The 20,654-nt window shown below is 35.9% G+C and overlaps 2 protein-coding genes across 2 annotated transcripts in view; one reads left to right on the plus strand and one right to left on the minus strand.

The window, feature by feature from the left end:
* The window catches only part of AVEN (apoptosis and caspase activation inhibitor), an 82,441-nt gene that overhangs the window by 59,794 nt on the left and 1,993 nt on the right, over positions 1-20,654 (minus strand). The gene's annotated exons all lie outside the window — the stretch shown is intronic.
* The window catches only part of CHRM5 (cholinergic receptor muscarinic 5), a 49,256-nt gene continuing 31,563 nt past the window's right edge, over positions 2,962-20,654 (plus strand). Inside the window, exon 1 of the mRNA XM_026848910.1 lies at positions 2,962-3,308. The gene's annotated coding sequence lies outside the window, so the exon portion shown is untranslated. The remainder of the gene's footprint in view (positions 3,309-20,654) is intronic.

The raw sequence follows: 20,654 nt of genomic DNA on the forward strand, positions 1-20,654 counted from the left end.
TTTTCGCTACAAATTAACTTTTCTGTTATCAGAAAGTAATGCAGAAAACAACATGCCTGTGAACCAAATGAAACGAAGCAGAGTGATGTCACCAGCCCCCTGTGATTTCTTACTCCTGTTTAGAGGTATGAGCAACTTCATGTAACTGACATTATTTACAGATGTGGAATACCTCATCATGTCATTCTGTGAGTGCAAGACAACCAACTCTGCAAGAATTAATCACATGCTACAACACTGACTGTCACATAGTGGACAAACAGTCACAAGACAGACTACAGGCCCAACAGAGTTTATAGTCATGCATGCTTGAAACTTTTGCTACCTCAGACATCCCAGCAACATTCTCCACTGTAGATGTTATTTATCCCCTTTATTTATGCAGCTTTATATATATAGCTTATTCCTGTTGAAGCTTGACCAAACAGAAAAGATTTTCACAACACCATGCTAAAAATAGAATTCCTCTTCCTTGTGCTATATTCAAGGTTGAAAACTTTAACCAGCTTCTGTTTGGATTCCTAACACCAATCATCTCTTTATCTTAGACTGAGACTGCACACCAAGATGTCAGGATCATTCTCATCCCCTAAACTTTAACATGATGCTTTATGCAAGTTTACCCTCATTTCCGGGCATGAAACAGCAGTGTACTTTTGATACTAACATACAAATAGCTCAGCTTATCTAGTTCTGAAGAGGAAAAAAAGGTGGATTTTATACATATATATGTATGTGTGTGGTTGCACACACACATGTATAAAAACCAGTTCAATTATTTTGTGCTTCTGGACTTCTTTTGGGGATAATCACAGAGTGGATATTTCAGTGCCCTGTTTTGGGATTTACAAGGGGGAAGCAAACTGGGGCTCCTGTTTGTTCTTTGTCTACTCAAAGGTTATCTAAGAATACAAACCATATAAAGTTATCTTATTGCTGCACACACAAAGATTGTGCCTTGTCAGATTCCAGTTACTTGGAAGGGTTTTGTATAAATCAGCACCTTTATGAAATATCCTAATAAATTTAGGACATTTTCAGTTCAGGTTAGGCTACTAACTCCAGACATGCATTAGTATGCTTGAGGACAGAAATCCTGAGACAGAAGTGTTAATATTATTTCAGAAAGTATGCCTCATTCCAGTACTTTCAGCATGGACTTTACATCATGTACCCATTGTATCCCTGGCAACTCAACTCTTTATCTAAGGAGACAAGATTGACAACTTAAATTTAAAGTCACAGCCATCATGCTACTAGGCTTGGATTTGGTCTGGAGCTAGACAGGATGCAAGCTAGAGACCAAAGGTATTCCAGAAGTTATTTTATGTGATATAAGGGCATATCTGCGCTCATCATTATTGACTGGATAAACCAGAAAAGCTTTATCCAGATGCTCTCCATCATTTCATAACAAGGAAGATGAAGTTAACTTTGCTGTTTCAATGAAACAAGACTAGGGCAAATTAAGAGAGAGATTCTTCATACTTACAGTAAACAAGTACAAACCTGTAGAAGTAGCCTCTTGTCTCACCATCTTTTTGGTGTGGTTCATATTTTACCCCAGTTCTAAAGTAAATAGTCTCTTTTTTTTTTTTTCTCATCGTTTTATCTCTACTTCACCTTCAACATTTGGAAGGCAAAAAAGAAAAGAAACAAACTGATGGTAAACATTTGCTTGTCAATAATTTCAAAAGAAAAGTTACAGTAAATAATCTTCCAAGGGGAAAAAAATGAAACTATATTCTGAGGAAAAGTTCCAAATGTTGCATTATTTCCCCCACAATCAGTAAACATTGCACCTAACAACATTGCTACAGTGAATGAATATTTTACCCATCATATTTTAGGACAGATTTATGACAGGTTTATACTACATTAAAGTGAGTTTTTCAATATATATTATTTCCTACATATTAACCTCAAGAAAGCGTTTCATTAACATTAAATCAGACTTTAAATTTCTAAATTAATTCAAAACAGATTTGTGAGTCAGGAAGCCTTTGTTTGATACAAAGTGTGTGATGAGTTTGAACATCATCTTCATAAATAAAGTCCTTTGAAAAACATTTTTTTAAAAACATTAAGGTTTCTTTTTGTAGGAGAAAAAAAAAAAAAAGAAGAAAAAACCCCAACACCCCATGAACGTGATGAACGTGTAGGATTAATCTGCACATTAAGTTATAAATGAAAAGCCACTACAGCCAGGTTCCCCAAATGAAAGGCTAGATGAAGCAAAAACACAAACCACGATTTTTAAAGCAAATCTTTTGGAACATCTTTCTGATTAAGAGCTAGCTATGAATAGACCTTATCCTGAAAGGAATTTTTAACCCTATACGTGACATCTACCATGTCAAAACAACTCTGGTCCATTTCACCTGATTCTATCCCAAAACAGCATTTTTTTCCTGGATTCATTTATTGATGACAAGCTGTTCAAACACAGAGAACCTATCAAATGTAGTATTATCATCTGCTGCTTTTATCTTCTAGTAGACACTGCTGTCCATCAGAAGAAATAATTAATGGGTCTATTATGTATGAAAGCGTCATCCTGTCAGTTCAGTGACTGGTTTGAATAGCTCATATATGCTACTCATTGATGCCATGCGTGCTCACTGTCCTAAGAGATGACAAAACACTACACCCTTTGGGATTTTTTTTCCCCTCTGTTCTAAAGCAGCATTTCACATCTGTGTCTGACAGAAGCATAAGGAGCTGAGAGAGGCAGACCTTCATCATCCTTCACAGAATAATATTGCATGGGTTAAAAGTTAAGACCTGATATCTACTGATCCTGCATATTTCCTACAAAAATCTAAAACCTGGAGGCTACAAAAATGTGTAGGGAAATAACTTTTCAGTGTTGGAATAGCTACAGAAAACAGATGGAATTTACTGGATACTAAATCTTTAAATTATTTTTTAAATGGGTGCTGAATACTTGAGTTAACTGGGGTCAGTGCATTTGCCTTTTTTTTTTTTTTTTTTTCCTTTTCTGGGGGGAGGTGGGAGGGTTGGGAAGATGCAAAGTTCACAGGTTCTTTTCTGTTACCTGATTAGGGCAGAATAAACAAAAATGCTGAATGTGGAAGAAATCAGATATTGGAGATACCTGGAAATAAACTGGAAATAACCAATACCACAAGACGAAGCAGCAGTGAACAACAAGACGCTGTGGAAAAAGAAATCACAAGACGAGAGTGCACAATGCATTTCAAATAGAAAAAAGCTTCCTATCTGCTGAGTGAGTCTCAGTATATTCTGACAGAGCACAGAAAAAGCTTCAATCAAGTATCTCCTAGGTAAGTTTTTATTTCAGATACTGCTTTAATTGTTTATCACATCAATATATACTTTAATGTATGGACAGTAACACAATGAATTTAAATTTCTTTATACTGATACTGAAGTTTAAATCCTTCTATGACAAATATTTCATGTTCTTACATTTCCTTACTGCTCAAATAACAGCTCTCTTTTGATATTAAGGTTCTTCAAAGAAAAACTATTAAATGCTTTCTCTCTTGACTTATACTAGAGTGAAATATTTCCTAAGATTTAAATCATTCAAAATACTTTAATAGATATTTCCATGCACGGCTGTTTAAGAAAAAACAAAATAATAAAAAGCCATGCTTCTGTTAGTATTACCAAAAAAAAACATTTACTGTACTTTATAATCTATTTAATCTGGCAAAGGAAACAACATTTTGCACCACAGCAGTAAATGTAAAAGGGTATCTTTTATTATAGGATAATGAATTTTTGTTTATATAAAAGGATATTAAATAAAGCTAGAAGTGTTGATTAGTTATTTATGAAAGGTAAACTACAGCACATTAAGGAAAGAGCATCATGTTAATACACCCCAAGGTACTGTGTACAGAGTTTCAATAACAAGATTGGACATTAGTGCCCCAGTAAAACTGTAAAAAAAGAAAGTGTAGGTGACCTCAGTTATTTCACTCATTAGGAGCATCCACTACATAAGCCACATGGACATGAATTCAAAATGGAAATAACATGTAAAACATTTTAGAATTATACTTTAACATCTAATAAGGCTTGAAAAATAAACAGTAGCTGTTACTCAAAAAACTACACTTATGAGTCATGGACAAAGGTACCTATGCTCACACACACAAAAAACCCCACACCCCTTGAAAATGAAAAAGCATAACTAGTTGTATACTGTTTAACACACCATTTTATAGTATCACACTGGGCAAGTCTGTATGTAATACTAGCTTTGAAAATCTACATCTTTGCTCCTACTGTCTTTTACTGGTTTCACACCATTTTTTCTATTTAGTAAGGCATAATATTTCTTTTTCCAGCATTGTTTAAATATCTTTCCTCTACTTCTCTCTGCATCACTTCCCTCATTTCTATTTAACACTTCTTTCTTATTTAATGTATCCATCAATCCTTTTTCGGGGTTTTTTTCTTCTTATGTTTTGCTAAAATAATTTCTCTCTTGCCTGATGCTTGCTTAAGACAGACTAATTTGCCATTCACAAACACCTCTTCTGAACCCTTCACTTATACACAAAGGGTTTACGAATTTTACCAGGTGCTAGAAGACTAAACTTGCTGCCAAAGACTGATAGAATACCATGAGACTAAAAAACAGAAGTTATACTATGCTGAGCCTTGTCTCATATCAAGAGTCAACAATATACTCCCAAAATAATGGAATTCCTATGAGGAAAGATAGATGAAACAAGTTCTGCAGGAGAAGGGTCATCTCATGCATATTACCATAGAATATATATTTGAAATTCCTCCTTCAAGATACCACTCTTGACTGCTGTGATATGAGGGGAAAAGAAAGTTTCATATTCTCTAAACATTCATACTTAAGTCTTCTGCTTAGTACAGGCAAAAAAGTTCCCATTATTTCTAACCCTTTTCCACCTTCCCATTTGCTGTATTTGATGAGAACTTGATGAGAATTTTTGCTAGTATACCTATCACTCAGCCATTTTGTTATTGACAGGTCCCAGTACTCTGTATTTCCACAATTTCTGTCCTTTTATTTTATCAGTAACTCCAGCTGATCTCTTCACAACTGCTCAATCAAACATCTCTCAATCTTTTTCCCTATGTCTCACTTCACATAGTACATCAATCCAGTAAGAATTCTTCCCGCCTCCTCACTGCTTCTATACAACACAAACTGATACTCTGCCTCTCATCTAACATACCAGGAAAAAATAATCAGTTAACAAGTAGGTTCTGTACAATACAAAACAATATGGCCATAAGTCTCAATGGCACCAGTTGAAGATTTCCATAACATGAACCATCAAAGCCTACTACAACTCAGTAACACTTGTAACATTCAGCAGATGCAATACAGGTTTTGTCAGCTGATTTCAGAAGACAGCTTTGTATCTGTTGAATCCGGTTCAGAGTTTGAAGTAAGAGAGAGAGGAAAATAAGAATTGTAATTCAAGTTTTGATGCTCCCGTTACTGCTCTCACACTGGAAAAGTCTTCTTATTGGACATTGTGAGGTTTTTGCCTCCTCTTTTGTAAAAGGTATTGTTTATCATTGCTTTAAAAAAAACACAAACAAAACCCCCACCCACAAACCCAAACACAACAGCTAGCCAACATGCTAATTCAAGAAAAAACAGATTATTCGATGAAGCTTTCAAAAAAGCTTACTCAAAACTTAGTGTTTCAGAAATCTCTAAACCGAGAGTTGCAATTCAGATTTCTTAAGCTCTCTGCTGAAAATATGAGGGGGCTAGGAACAAGTCGGAAGCTTGCTTGTAGAAAGGAGAACTGGATACAATTAATATTTTTAAGAGACTGGATACAACTATGTAATATTTTTAAAGGAAAAGGTAATTTTTTTTCAGATATATTCATTAATAATTTTTAATTTTAGACATCAAGATGTTATTTTTAAGTGCATTATTCCTCTCACCTTCAAACAATTCAGATGCATTAACATAAATGAACAAGTTCATTACCAAGTTCCAAAACTTAAACCTCTTTGCAACCAGAAATATTACAGGATGTTTCCAAAATGTGTAATTATGTAAAATCACCTCACCTGAAAGCAGTGAGTAGATACTTATTTTGCACCTTTATCATAATCAGTTTTTCAAGGATCACTAAGCATTTGACATGGATATCCTTTCATTTCCTCTCTTTATTAAGTTGCTTTTCTATGTGAAATGAGTAAACCGTATCACAAAATAACTACAGTCAATTGGGTAAAGAGAGTACATCTGCTCAGCAAAGTATCACGCACAGTATATACAAATGGGACCCCCTTCCCAACTAATTCAATAGATAACAAACAGTAAAGTAGCATAGCATGGTTTAATAAGCCTTTTAGAAATAATGCAAATTAGACACAGGCCAAAAGTCCAAACTGCACCTTCTGGCTAAAACAAATCAATAAGCAGCAGTACAGATGTGTAGGCCAACAGTTTGGCAATATGTGGGCCTATCTTCTGTATTCACTTCCATGTCTGCTCAAGACTATTATATTAAAAGTAAAACATGAGATACTTCTACACTTCCACCTTTTTTTTTTTTTTTAAGAAATACAATTTACATAATCTAATAGAAAGTAAGGTGTGAAATCAAGAACTTCTGCTCCTAGCAGTTAAATCACTGGCCCAATATGTGTATTTCACTTGAATTACAGATGAACAGAAAACTCGCCACAGCTATTTGCATCTCTCTCAAACCCCTTCAATAAATAATCCCCCACCTCCAAGAGTTATTCTAATGAGAAAAAAAGGCACTAAAACACTTCAGGACCTTTTGCACTGTAAATGCATGCAGGTAATATTACACAGTATTTTCAACCAAACGCAAAGAGACATCTTCCAGAAAGCCAAACTGACCAATATGAGTTATATTCATACCCTTTTGTTGTGGAATAAACAGGCAGAGCCAGGTCAGGCAAAACCAGTTTATAGCTACGGGAGAAAATGCACAGTGCCAGACATTCAGCCCTCTATCAATACAAACTCTGGCTTAAAAACACGAGGGCTTATACGCTTATGGCAGATAGAAACTGCTTTGTGAAGAGGCCTGATATGGCAAAGAAGCACGTGCAGAGAAGGAAGCTTTGTTACAGCAGATGTAACTGGGTGCTTCTGGTAACTCAAAACCTGCAGCCCCCCACAGCCTCGACTTATATCTGTTCAGCTCATCCTTCTCTTTTGGTTGTGATGCTGCTGGTCCTTGACCAACCTTTAGGTCCATCAAGGCCTGCCTTTGCATTTTAAATCTAAATGAATCAAATCCTGTATTAGCCTTTCCATTCTTTTTTCTAGGATTGACATCAAGCACACAGGCCTACATTTACCTAACTCGTTCCACTTTATAGTATTTTTCAGTATTTAAGACAGACATTCTTTGGTCTTCTTCAACATTCCTGCAATTAAGAGATATTAAAAATACCCATTTGTATAGTCTGCCCAGTTGAGCAGTATTGATGCTTTAAAAAGAATTCAGCTTGCTGCTCCCTTATTATATACTTATATACCAAACAGTGATGAAGTCAGCAAGCTTGCTGAAAATATTAAAATTACAGAAAAGTGAATCCTTTACAGGATCCCAAAAGCTTCCAACAGTTTTGAACTGACACCATCTCTAAATATTCATTTATCGATTCTGCAGATTACAAACAAGGAAGAATGAGGCACATCACTTGGGAAAGGTCACATCAGATCAAACCAGAGGCTCCATATAGTCCCAAATTCTGAACAACAGTGCCCAAGAGCGTAAGTCTAAGGAAGCCTGAGAACAAGGCGCGCACACACAGGGACACTTCCTCAGAAATATTCTGCCAGCCTCTAGCTATTTGTAGTTCAGGGATTTCTTGACCCAGAGATGATGTCTTATTCATAACATAACCTTCAAAGTATTTTTCCAGTTGTTTTTTGAACCTGCACAAAATTTAAGCTTCCACAAGATGCTGTGTCAAAGTTCCATATTTAAGTTACATCAAAAAATACCTTGTTTTGAATTTGCTACCAGCCAGCTTCATTCAATACTCCCTACTTCTTGCACTAGAAGAGACAATAATAATTTCTTATTCACCATATCCACCCTTCCACGATTTTACAGACATCTACACCATACTGTTCTCAGTCATCTGTCTTTTGAGGCTGAAGACCTCTATTCTACTCTACTCATACCATCCTCAGCCATACCTCGTATGTAAATTCTTCCATAGTTAGTCATCCTGCTGCCCTTTGATGTACCTTTTCAGTACGACTGTTTCCTTGTGGAACATCTGAGATCCAAATCAGAAAAAGTTACATGATATGCCTGTGTCACTGGTTTATATAGCGACACCTTAATGTGTTTTCTGATTTATTCTCTGCTCTTTTCCTAATTTCTTGGGTTCACTTGCTTTCAACTAGTGAGTAGTAACAATCACCTTAGCTGTCTTTAAATGTGATATGGGACTATTTACACACACAAACACACATACCAGGTACATCACTTAATCTTCATCTGCACTGAGTTTAATCTGTCATTTGTGTGTCTTTTCTGCAACTCTGCAGTCCTCAGGCTATACAGAATTAGAGGGGAATTAAGATGCACACTTAACAGTGAAGGTAACAGCACATCAGATCAATTCAAGAGCCCAGTGGGACAACCTTTCAAGAGCTCTGGGGGACTCTGTCACTGAAATTGTTTAAATCAAGACTGACAATAGCTTTTGACAGTAGCTATATTAAGAGATTTGCCCTAATTCAACCAATAACTGGTTCATAACTTCTTTTTGTTATGACTGCTCATGTTATCCAGAAAAGTTCACCTGATCACAAACAGCTTCTTTGGCTTTGTAAACTGAATTTTACTGGCTGTGCTGGGGTTAACCTTCCATGTTACAATTACTTACTAGAGAGAACCTGGTCCACTGTTCTTCAAGTCAGTAGAGGATTTGAGTCGTGGAGAGAAAAACCAGCAAGTTTCACTTCCTCAAATTCACCCCAAACCATTCTGAAACTGATTCTTCTTATTATGTTTGCTGTATCACATGTTTTGCAAGTTAAAAAATGAAGGAACTGTAATTCAAACATGTTTGCTGGTAGTATTTTACCTCTGACTTCCAAAAGCAAATAATGGAAAATATTGTGCCATCTAACTATTAAAATTATACAAATTTTTACAAGTGTTGCAAGGAGAGGAGGAAATGGAACCATTTCTAAGTTTAGCAGTGCCAAGCTGTCGTAATTCAGACACAGAAAAACAGACTCTAGAAAAAGCAGTTTTCTTAAACACCTATACATACTCTCCTTAATAGGCTGTTCAAGAATTCTTTTACCTATTGTAATGTAAATTACATAAATCATCCCTAATGCCATTATATGGACGTCATCTCTTCCTGACTGATATCGTAGGTGTAGACTATCACTGTCACCAAAATATACCTTGCCCATGTTATATTCTCCCTGGATTAAACTACTATGCTTTCCTTTCATGATTAAATGAATTCTAGTCACACAAAATTACATTCTCAGTGTAGTTGTTCAATGCATCAGTTTTAAAAAATGCATTACAGCAGCTTTTTATCATATAGCATAGCTTGCTCAGCGAGTTATTTTTGTAACAGAACAAACTTATTTCACTAGTCTATTTTGAATGAAATAATTTCAATTTACAACCAGCCTGGGAGATTGACAGACTTCAGGAATATAGCTCAGATTATTTTATTCTAGATACTTAGAAAAGAATCATTGTCTATAGCATCCGTCACCACCGTAAAGCAGTTGCAGTTGTGAGGTAAAAATTCTTACATCTTTCTGCATCTTTTTTAAATTAAAAAATGCCCTTCAGGTTTTTTCTATTCATGCTAAAATTTAGACCATAAATACTCTTTCCCTCTACCGAGCAAGTCTGTAAACACAGGTCTTTAATTCATACTCCAATTTTACTTCCCAAAGGGGTTCCACTGTTCACTTCCTCACTTTCCTATAATCACCACAGCAGTAGAAAATGGTAGTATGCTAAAATACTTTAAGGTAGAAAGGTTTGCAAAAAGACAACCCAAAGAACTGTTATAGGGCTCTACTATTAATAAATGAACAGCCAAAATAAAATTGTTAAAGTTCAGAGGAACAGGTACAATAAACTGAAGTACAGGCACTACAATAATCACTAGTGCTTTTATTGCTTTGTTGTTGCCAGTTTTTTAATATGAAGATAACATGACCAAACCAAACTCTTTGGAGATTTTAAAATGCTTTGTCTCTAGTTAAATGTTACTTTACAAGAGATCAATTTTCTTTGACAAGCTAAAGTGTGCCTGCAAGATACAGGTACGAGATCTGATGCTTTTAGATTACATGTCTATGAGTTAATTTAGTCATCTCATACTTGTAGCAATTTTCCTCAAGTGACTAGATTGTTCTACTCAGAAATTTCTACTCCTCCTTCTTTCCCTTCCTCCTCCTCTCTTTTCATATTCAAATACAACTCAGAGAAATAAAGTTGTCTGCAGGATAGAAAGAGGATATATAAAAATAAGAGTAAGCAAACACTTAAGGCATTATCAAATGAACAACAGAAAAAAGGTAAGAGGCAAACAGAATCACGTGGAGTTACAGAACAGAAAATTTAAAGCAACAAAGACTGTAATCTCTTACTTGCATTTGAAAATTGACTTGCTGTCAATATTCTAACTGCAAATGTATATTAAGATAAATCAGAAGTAGGCATCTGGATTTAATCCAATTTAATCTAATACATATGCATACTACCACTGAAAAAGGAGCTCTTGCTTCTTCCCTTACTACTACCAATACCAATCCTAGTATTTCCCCGATTCCCCAAGATCTTTCCCTTTTCACCAGCTGTTCCATTTCAAGTTCCTGCCAACACTTTTATACCATTCATGCAATCAAATCAGGCAACTAGATCCATATCTGGTGGTGGGCCAAATTCATAATAACACAGAAGTGTCTTTCAAACTTATTTCTTCAGAAGAGGGGAAGTGATCTTAACTTGTTATCAAAGACAGAGGCAAAATACAAAGCAACGTCAAATTCATTACATTTTTATAGATAAGAACTCCACAGCTGCATAACAAACAGAACAATGAAACCAAACACTCCATAAAAGCAAGAGAAGCAGAGACATGCAAGAAACAAAACACAGACACCCACTAGGCTCCTCCTACAAATGTACAAAAGGAAGAGAAAATCCAAAATAAATGATAGTTGCTTTCATCAGAAATTATGTTTTAGTAGTGACTGACATGATGGCTAAAGCAATTAATAATTACATGTACAATTGCTTAGAGATGAAAAACATCATCAAATGAAGTCAATTCAGCTGGTAACAGCTAGATTTTTTTTCTCTGGTATTTAATGCACGGGAACAGGGCAAGTCAATACAAGTCCACTTTTTGCAGCTGGAACAAGCAGTGTTAGCCATGCCATTTTTGGGCAAATGAAAGTATTTTGCTACTTGGGGTAAAAGTCAGTTTCTCCACCTATATGGAAGTTATTTTTTGCACCCACTCCCATTTGAAGTGACAAGTCACACTGTAAGATGAAAGGGAACATGCAAACACCTTTGACTCTCACTGTTGTGCTAGTGGCACCATGTCCCCTTCAAACAGATTAAACAAAACCACTAGTAAGTACCGGATAGAATTCCTTGTCAATTTTTGTCCTAGGGGTAACATAATCCTGAAAAGGGCACCTGAAAAGTGCAGCAAATATATTGCTTTCTTAAACAGAAAAGCATGCTTTGCAAGTGAGAAGGTAAAAGGGAAGTATATAAAAATTAATCACGTCCAAGACAGAGTAAAAGATGGAAAGAGAACGAAAGCTCCAGGCCTTAAGAAAGACTTCTGGAATAATTAACAAAGACCTACAACTTGCTCTCTGCATACAACGAAGGTGACAAGGAGCAGGGTTTGTTGATTTTTCAGGAGACAGATTAAGTTAGTAGTCTCCGAAGTAACATGCAGAGACCCGTGACAGTTGGCAGTGTTGAAGGTCCCAGACTATAAAGACTTTCTCAAAGGATCCTATTTGCATTTTATAGGTTTTGTTCCAGGTTGATGGATTACTTATCCCCCAAAATGAAGCATAGTATTATGTGGAAAATCTGGATAATGAACAAAGGACAGTAATGATGTCTTTAGACTGACCTAATATTGTTGGGTTGGGTAAGCTGTTTCAATTCCCAGTCATTTTCAAACTCATTGCTCCCCCCTACCCTTGGGCCCAAAGACACATAGTGACAAAGCCCTGTGCAGACATAAAGATACTCAAGTGAGATGTAGTTACTGACTTTCAGAATGAGTCTGTCTTGCAATCAGTCAGATAGGGTAGCAACATGCATTAAGAAATATATCTACACGAGAAATTCAAAACATCTTTTTTGAATATTCTTTGCCTTTGAAGGCTGTTTGCCTCTTTGGTTAAGCACAACTTCTGCCTTGCTACTGTCACTCTTATTTCTGTGTCTAAGGACTTCAGTTAAGAAGTGGGTTAGCCCAAAGCAAATCTTATGTTATAAAAGCCATTTGTCATCTGTCAAGCTGAACTCTATCTTCTAACAACTTCAGAAACATAAAGTACACCTAGAGGAAAAAAATAACTCTAACAAGACTCCATCAGTAAAGAAGCCAGGGCAAAAGTGCTGTTTTCCATTATAACCACTTTGGTGCACTTCTTTGGGCATCAGAAATGTGACTATGAAGACCACAAACAGGGTATCTTTTCCTGAAAGAGTACAAACTGCATAGACTTTCTCTCTGGGACTATTACCCTTGCACCCACCCTAGCACTTTATTTACTCAGAAAAATCTAACCCAGTCTACCTCCTATTACCACTGAACTGTCAATATAAAATACTTAGCTTTCCAATACCTCCATTCTACCAACATTTTCCCACCAGAACGTTAACCAAGCATCTCAAATGAAAATTTCTTTGCTACAAATATTTACAATTATGGCCTCTAGCCTTTGACACAAAAATGAGCAGAATTATATCATATAAATTAGCTCTTCCACCTTGTCCCCTTACATTTTGTAGCTAGCTGATACACGCTTTCAGTGACACATTTTTTGCATGTTGAAGCACACGCACATATTCAGGAAGAAAATACCACATTATCACTGGCTGTTTTCAGTCAAGAGCTTAAAAAGAAATAAAGAGTATGATCAGCTTCACAATCCAAATTATCTGCAGCATATTCAGAAATACCACGCTTTATAAACTGAGATGATGAGTGTGTACTGTCAAAGGAAGGTCATCTGATTCACATTCCGGTAAAGGTTGAAAATGAGTCAGAACCAAAGAAAACATAATTCCTCCCCACTCGCACTCTATTCTGTCTCTCAAACATGCTTTTTATTAAAAGAGTTTCTAGTTCACAATTTTACACATGCAGAGAGTTTGGTTTGCAAGCAAAGACAACAGGATGGAAGAGTTCCCTTAAGGGTGGAACAGACAGTTAATACAACTCTTGTTTCGAAACAAAGACTTTGGCAAGGCTCAATATGCCTTTGACATTCTTCATGAAAATTACTTACATCTAGGCAAAAAAAAAGCCCTTTAGAAACAAACAAACAGAAAACAAAAAAACCCAACAAATCTCTTAATTGGTCAGAAGAGCCATCTTCCTACACAACAACCAGAAATGCCAAAGATGTCACTCCCAGAAGAGCTGAGAGTGAACAATAGGCAAGAGAACACAAACCAGAAGAGCCAACATGGGATTTGGATAGGTACAAAAACATCGAGGCGGGGGTAAGGATCAAGAGAAAACAGACTAGAAATTTGGATGTAGGAACTGGGAACTCTTGACTAATAGGATGAGATCAGGGAAAGAACAATGGCAAAATTAATAGCTGTGACTCAGAAAGCATTAAAAGGAAAAGAGAAGGACTAGGAGAGCCCAAGCCATCAGTAGCAAACATGAGGAGGAATCCCAGAGCCACAAATAGGATATGAAGAGGAGCTGCAACTGAGATTAAGGGAGAAATAGGCACTCTGTGTCCTTTAGAGCACTGCTTACTTCATAGCCCTTCTTTCACTCTAAAACCAAAGTTTAGAAGCAGCACAGCTCCCTGCAAACAAATTTCTGAGATTCTTCCTAGAAGAATAGGTCTGTCAGTCTCTGCTGATGGTGGTTCACATGGAGTCTGATCACAACACTGCTTTGGAGCATCCGTCAATGAACAAGGAAGCATTCCTATCAGTTATTTTGTTTATAAACTGATAATAGCAATAAACTTACCCTTATGAGAAACAGAACAGTAAATGAAGTCTGGCTTCTGCAATTAAACCAACCTGCTACACCCGATACTCTTATCAACCTTATTGTAAACAAAAAATTTTGGTTTTACAGAATTTTATAAAATTTCTGGGTTTTATTTCTTTCTCTAATGTAGGGTGTTGAGAGATGGACCAAGGGTATTACAATTAAAACAAACACAGCTCCTCCAAACCAATCATCATCTTTTAATAGTACCATAGAAGTAATATTACTAATGTCATTATTGGAAAAGAAACAATACTTTGAGGGCAAGCAAAAGAAAGTCCCTGCTCTAAAAAGCAGGTGATTTAACAACAGCTCAGGACCCTGCTCCAAAAAGCTTATGGTCAAATTCAGGTGATTTAAGAGTGGTTCAGAATCAGAAGTATAAAAAGGAATCCAAAAGAAAAGATTAAAATCAGTCAAAAGTAATACACAGCAACAAAGAAAATCACAAAGTTCATGAAGTAAAAGGAAAATTTGAAAGAAGGGGGAAAGGCAGAAAATAAGTTAAAAGGATAAAAATAGGAGAGAGGGAACAGCAATGTAGTGACAATAATATACTGAATTTTGAAAATGAAGACTGGAATACTAAATGTACTGTCTGAGTACAAGAGTCAGAGTAATTAATTTTTGGTTAGGGGATTTCACTGGCAGCAAAGTCAGAGATGATGTGGTGGCAAAAATCATAATGACCGACATGAGGCCTAGTCAGACAGAACTGGTTTTAGGGGTATTACAGAAACAAAGCACATGATTAAACAAGAGAAACAGTCAATCAGGTGAGCAGACTTTTTTATCTAGCTCTCAAGCCTACAAATTCAAGTAGCAGACATGACAACAGCAAGACAGGAATAAAGACAAATTGTTTCACATTTAAACTTACTGATTTGTGATTTCATAACCTAAACATACTTAAATGCAATTTTGCAGAAATACTGTCAATATATAGTTGCAGCAAAAAAATTAAGGCCCAAGATTAGAGAAGGATGTTGGTTAGAAAACTTTATAAATCCAGAAATCTGAAACTTAACAAATAAATAAGTGCAATCAAGGTGTGAAAAATTTTAAAAATTGGAAAAAGCTTACCACAGTGATTGTAATGGGAACAAAATTTAACCCCTTCAGTCTGTGAATCTTACTCTATTCAATTCTAAATCGTAAAGCATACAAACCTGTCTGAAACTCTGAAACCTTTCAGAATTTTCTTTTATTATTTACCATTAGTTTTGCAGTACTACCACTAACACATATATGGTCACATAATTCTAAGATAACAAAATGTTAAAATGAAAATAAGAAATGTTATCCTACATTTATATGCATTCAAGTCATGGAATCACATTATACTTCTATACTTCAATCCTACAGTTTTGGTTACATTTTAGATAAAACTCAGGAGGAAAAAAGGCACAGATATGAAAGTATATATAATGAGCAAAGATCACCTATTACAGGAAAATACATTTATCAAGAAATGTAATTAATACTTAAAATCTGGCACTTCCTATTTTTAGTTCAGACCAAAAAAAAAAAAAAGGACAGCTTGTCTGATTAGAACAAAAAAGATGAATTTCTGTAATGTTAGGAACAGTTCAGGAGGAAGCACTGAGCAGATGGAGAACCAGCTTCCACTGATGCCAAGTCCTGTGATTTTACTGCAAATCTTTATTGTGGAAAGTTTTATTTTTCCTGTTTGTTTGAGAAAGTTACTTTGACTAGGGAGGAGAGAGGGAGAGGGGGAGAGGCTACATTTTTGTTGATTTCAGATACCTACAGGTATATAAACCAGCAGTATCTCTCAGATCTATCAAGTCCAAAGTTGTAGAGCACCCAGGGTATAACTGTCACAACTCAAACCTTTGCAAGTGGAAAAGAGACCATTTGGATAAAGATTCTTCACAGATGGGAAATGGTATCTAGTGCACAACCATCAAAAAGGAAAGTAAAGTTCTGATGTGCTGGAATGGGGCTAGAATGAAAAGCAGAAGAGGAGAGCATGTGAGGGAAGCTCAGATAATGTTTATGGAATGAGGCAGCAAAAAAAGAACATGAAGAAAGTTGCAAATAAAGTACATGCCCTTAATTGTTTATTTCAGGAGTGCATATACTAGGAATATTCAAGTGATCTGTTACCAATCCTTAGTTGCAACAGTGTAATCTTCTTTCAAGACCAGTAACCTGGTACTAATATTTTAAAGCTGTTGATAAGTAATAAGAAGTAAACAATACCTCTATGTTCTACACAGAGTTCATGTCACCTCTGAACAGAGATGACATGAAGTTTTGCATCTGTTGAATTTCTGACCAAAGAAGATGCACTCATTGAAAACACATTCCATACACAGTCATAAAGACAAGCAAAAACGAATTTAAAAATACTTCTCACTATTTTTTGCACAGAGCAATAATGCTTTCAGAGCTGATAAACAACAGTTCTTCATTAGTCTAGGTATCTCAATGGTACAAGAAACAACGATGCAGAAACAGCGTCCTATGGACACATGTGGACATAAATAATTTCAAGGAACAGGCATACAAAATGAAACGTAGTGGAGGTTGGCAAATCCACTGGAAAGTGGGACCCCTGATATATACAGTAATCCAAATCAACAGTAAATTAGGCAGTTCTGTAAAGAAAAGTGATATTTGCTATTCTCTAGAATTTTAAAACTCAAAGGATTCTTTTTTGGCATCCGAACAATGCCCTGCCATTGCCATTCTTTTTGTTTGAGCAGAATCAGCATCAAAAATAAGAAAATTCATTTACTCCTCCAAATCTCAGCCAGATTGAAAAATTGAAGGAAAGCCTATTTTTAACACAAGCCTTGCCCCACAAGTTAATCTGTTCAGCTTTTCCAAGACAGTCAGTGCTGTTGTGTATGCCGCTAATTCTCATGTATGTATTGACCATGAAATGACAAAAATGCAGCAATAATTGCAATAGAAGTATCAAAATTAAACAGAGAGGTCCAAAAGCAAGAGGTTAAAAAAAAAAACCAAAGCAACAGGGTTTTAGAGAACAGAAAGTAACTGCTACCTCACAATTCCTATACTTACTGTTCATTACTGTTATGCTCCACTGACTATCTTTTGATTTTTATTACACATTTTGTATTGCATTCAAGTGCCAACAGAAATTATACAAATTCTTACAATATCAAAACCATTCTGCCAGTTTTGGTTGATCTACACAGTATATCTCTTTCTTACCCTTTAAGGCCATCAGAATTATGCAGCCATGGCCAAAAAAAAAGGGAAAAAATTAATGTCCAAAATTACATATTTTCATCTTGACAATCATCATATCCTGCAACTCAACACACTGCTATTGAAGCATGCTTTTGGCTACTGTACTGGTAATGCCTACCATACTTAAAGGAAAATTGATTGGGTCCCTGGATACATTTTGATCAGCTCTGTAATGAGATTTTAAACGCATATTTTTAAACCTAAAGCATCTATTCACAGCCAAAAACCTATGAAGGACTTAAATGTATTTTGGGACACTTAACACTCATCAGTCAAAAAATGAAGGCAGCTCTTCAAACATGGCAAGATTCTCCTAGCAAAGTAAGGCTATCCTATCACTTCCACTTCTCTTGTTCTTTACGCTTCGACAGTATTTTTACTAAATTGATTCAAGACATATTCCCCCAAGGCTTCACAATGGACTTGTAGTTTACATCAGCTAGACACCAAAAGCATTACAGAAAAGTTTGCTTTGCTATAGTCAAGGTTAATTAAAAAAAAAAAAAAATATATATATATATATATATATATATATATACACACACACATATAATGCCAAAAAAAAGGAAAGAAACAGACTTAAAAACTTAAGTTATTACCCTACATTACACACAAATATAATAAGCCCTAACAAAGGAGCTCTGTCAGGCTAGTGACATCAGCTGTTATCAAAGCCACCTGGCAGTTCTTTCTTAAAACTATTTTCAGCTGCTTTTTTAACTATTCAGTCTGAAATTTTCCATGTCAATTGTCCGCTTCAGGTAGTTTTTCTTCACCCTCCCCTCACCACCACCTTTCAAAAAAAGTCAGAGAATGGCTGGCACATTTTTCTACTGTGAAAGGACCTGAGAAGAAAGCCCTTGGAAGTTCTTCCTTTGAAAAACTGTAATCACTTTCCTGCCCTGAATCAGTAACTTGAAATCAGGCTGAACAATGTCTTCCAATGAGAGACATACACTCTGCTCATTTTGTGAAAAATCTGACCTGATTTATCCAAGCTACAAGCTTCTAGAAATCAGAGTTTGTACATATTTTTTGGCAAGATCTGCTGCAGCTTAACAACCAATCACCAAACAGTCCATCCTCAGTGACCTCTCGTATGTCATCTCAGCGGGCAACGCAACTGAGTTAACTTTCCTCTAACCTTTGGTTATGAGTGAAGAGCCAGATATTCACTCTAAGAGAAGTCTTCATTTAACAGGTATTAGGTGCAACACTGAACAAGAAGTGTCATCTTGAATATTTCTGCAACCTCACCTATGTTGATATCCCTACCATAGTTGAAAACAGTAGCCTGTCACTTCACGTTGTTGGGTAACTGAGTAGGATTTAGGGTGTACTGACAGGGCATGTGGAGGGAGGATGGAGAAGACATCTTATAGTGGAGACTAGAAATGGAAGCTTGAAAGAACAAACTGGAATTGACTACAGGTGGGAAGAAACTAAGAGGAACACAAGAAGAAGATGTGGTAGTGGATGAGATTAAAATTAAGACAAATGAGCAATCCTAGGCAGAACAACTCAGAACTGGGGATCACCAGGACTGGATAGAGAAAAGGACAGAATATTCTGACAGAATATTCTGTATATTAATGAATATATGTGGAAGGGAGTTGGCTCTCAACAAAAGACACACCACCAGGAATCGGGAGCACAGACAACAATAAAAATCAACAAAAGCAAAGGAGAGTGAGAAGAATTAGTAGGCAGGGAAAGGCTGACAGCAGAGAGACAAGGTGCAGTCAGAGATGGTCTGGGACCAATCAGGCCTAAATATTTGATTGAAAAGACAGAATCAGTGCTGCACTGGAGACTGGCTTGAGGCAGGGACAAGCTGGAAGTACAGGGAAAAAAAACCTAAAAAAAAAAAAGCATGTGTCTTCAGAAGCTATTGAAAAACATAAAGTACCCTAAAGACTTATCCTCTGCAAATATCTGCAAACCCCTTCCTCCCTCTCTCAGAAAAAAACATCCCACTTTACTACTGATAAAAATACAGTATAACCACCCATAACTGTTACTTTCTTAATTCAAGCAACAATAATGTTCATGTACTAGTTTTAAAAGCTCCAAGCCTGCTAATTATCAACATGACACCCATATCACAGAATATTAGTCTTCTCATTTTGTTACGTTTTGGTTGATTTTAACTGAAAATTACACATCGAAGCACATTTACAAAACAAATACCAAGCTTGGAACTTTAATTCCTTGGACATCAGGAATTCCTCCATTTAACTTTGTCTACTAGCATTAATTCTCTCTTTATTACTGTTATTTCAAACTATTTTTTCTAACATATTTCATTCAATTTACAGGATATTTTCTGGGAATAAATCCAAATTTCATCTTGAAGGATAGCATTCTCCTTAAAGACCCTAAATGTATGAACCTAAATGTTACATAGGAGAACAGGTTTTTAATCTGAGCTTTTGCCAAAGGATTCTTAACTGGTTGTGTTAATTACACTGCTGTGTATGAACAGTAAATTGAAAGACCTTTCCAAGCTTCTGCATTCATGAAAAATGGCACTTTAACTCCATTCCCTCTCCAATACTCCCCTAACTGCTAGTTGCAATAGAATTAGATCCACTGTGAAACTTCAGAATGCTAAACAGCAGTATACTAACAGAAGTAAAAATTATAAAATAAAGCAGAGATGCAAGCTTTTCCCAGACCACTAGAAATAAAGATAACTGCATTCGCAGCTTTCGCACATAAGCCAAAGAAACCATATAAAGAAGCTCCACGATATACACTGCTTTATGTGACACCAATCAATTATATATCCCAAAATATAGCACTCTTTAAATGAAAGATTTACAATTTATAACTACTAAGAATACTAACTAACAGGATTTTCATTTCTGTCATTAAGAGAATCTACAGAGTATAATACATGAGTTGGTAAGAACTGTATTGGAGTATAACTTCCCAAAAATAAAAATTAGTAGAAATATTTAGTATTACCTTATAGCCTCAGTTCAGAAGTACAATTAAAACATTTTTAAGATATTCAGAAGGCTTATACTTAGCTTATACTACAGAGATATTTGTTTGTTTTAAAAAGCTGAACCATGTCGACATGAAGCTCAGGGTAGGTCTCTTGATTTAAAGAGCTTTGAGTTGTGATA

This window comes from Athene cunicularia (genome assembly GCF_003259725.1).
Source record: "Athene cunicularia isolate RWA chromosome 5 unlocalized genomic scaffold, athCun1 chr5_part1, whole genome shotgun sequence".
NCBI lineage: Eukaryota > Metazoa > Chordata > Aves > Strigiformes > Strigidae > Athene > Athene cunicularia.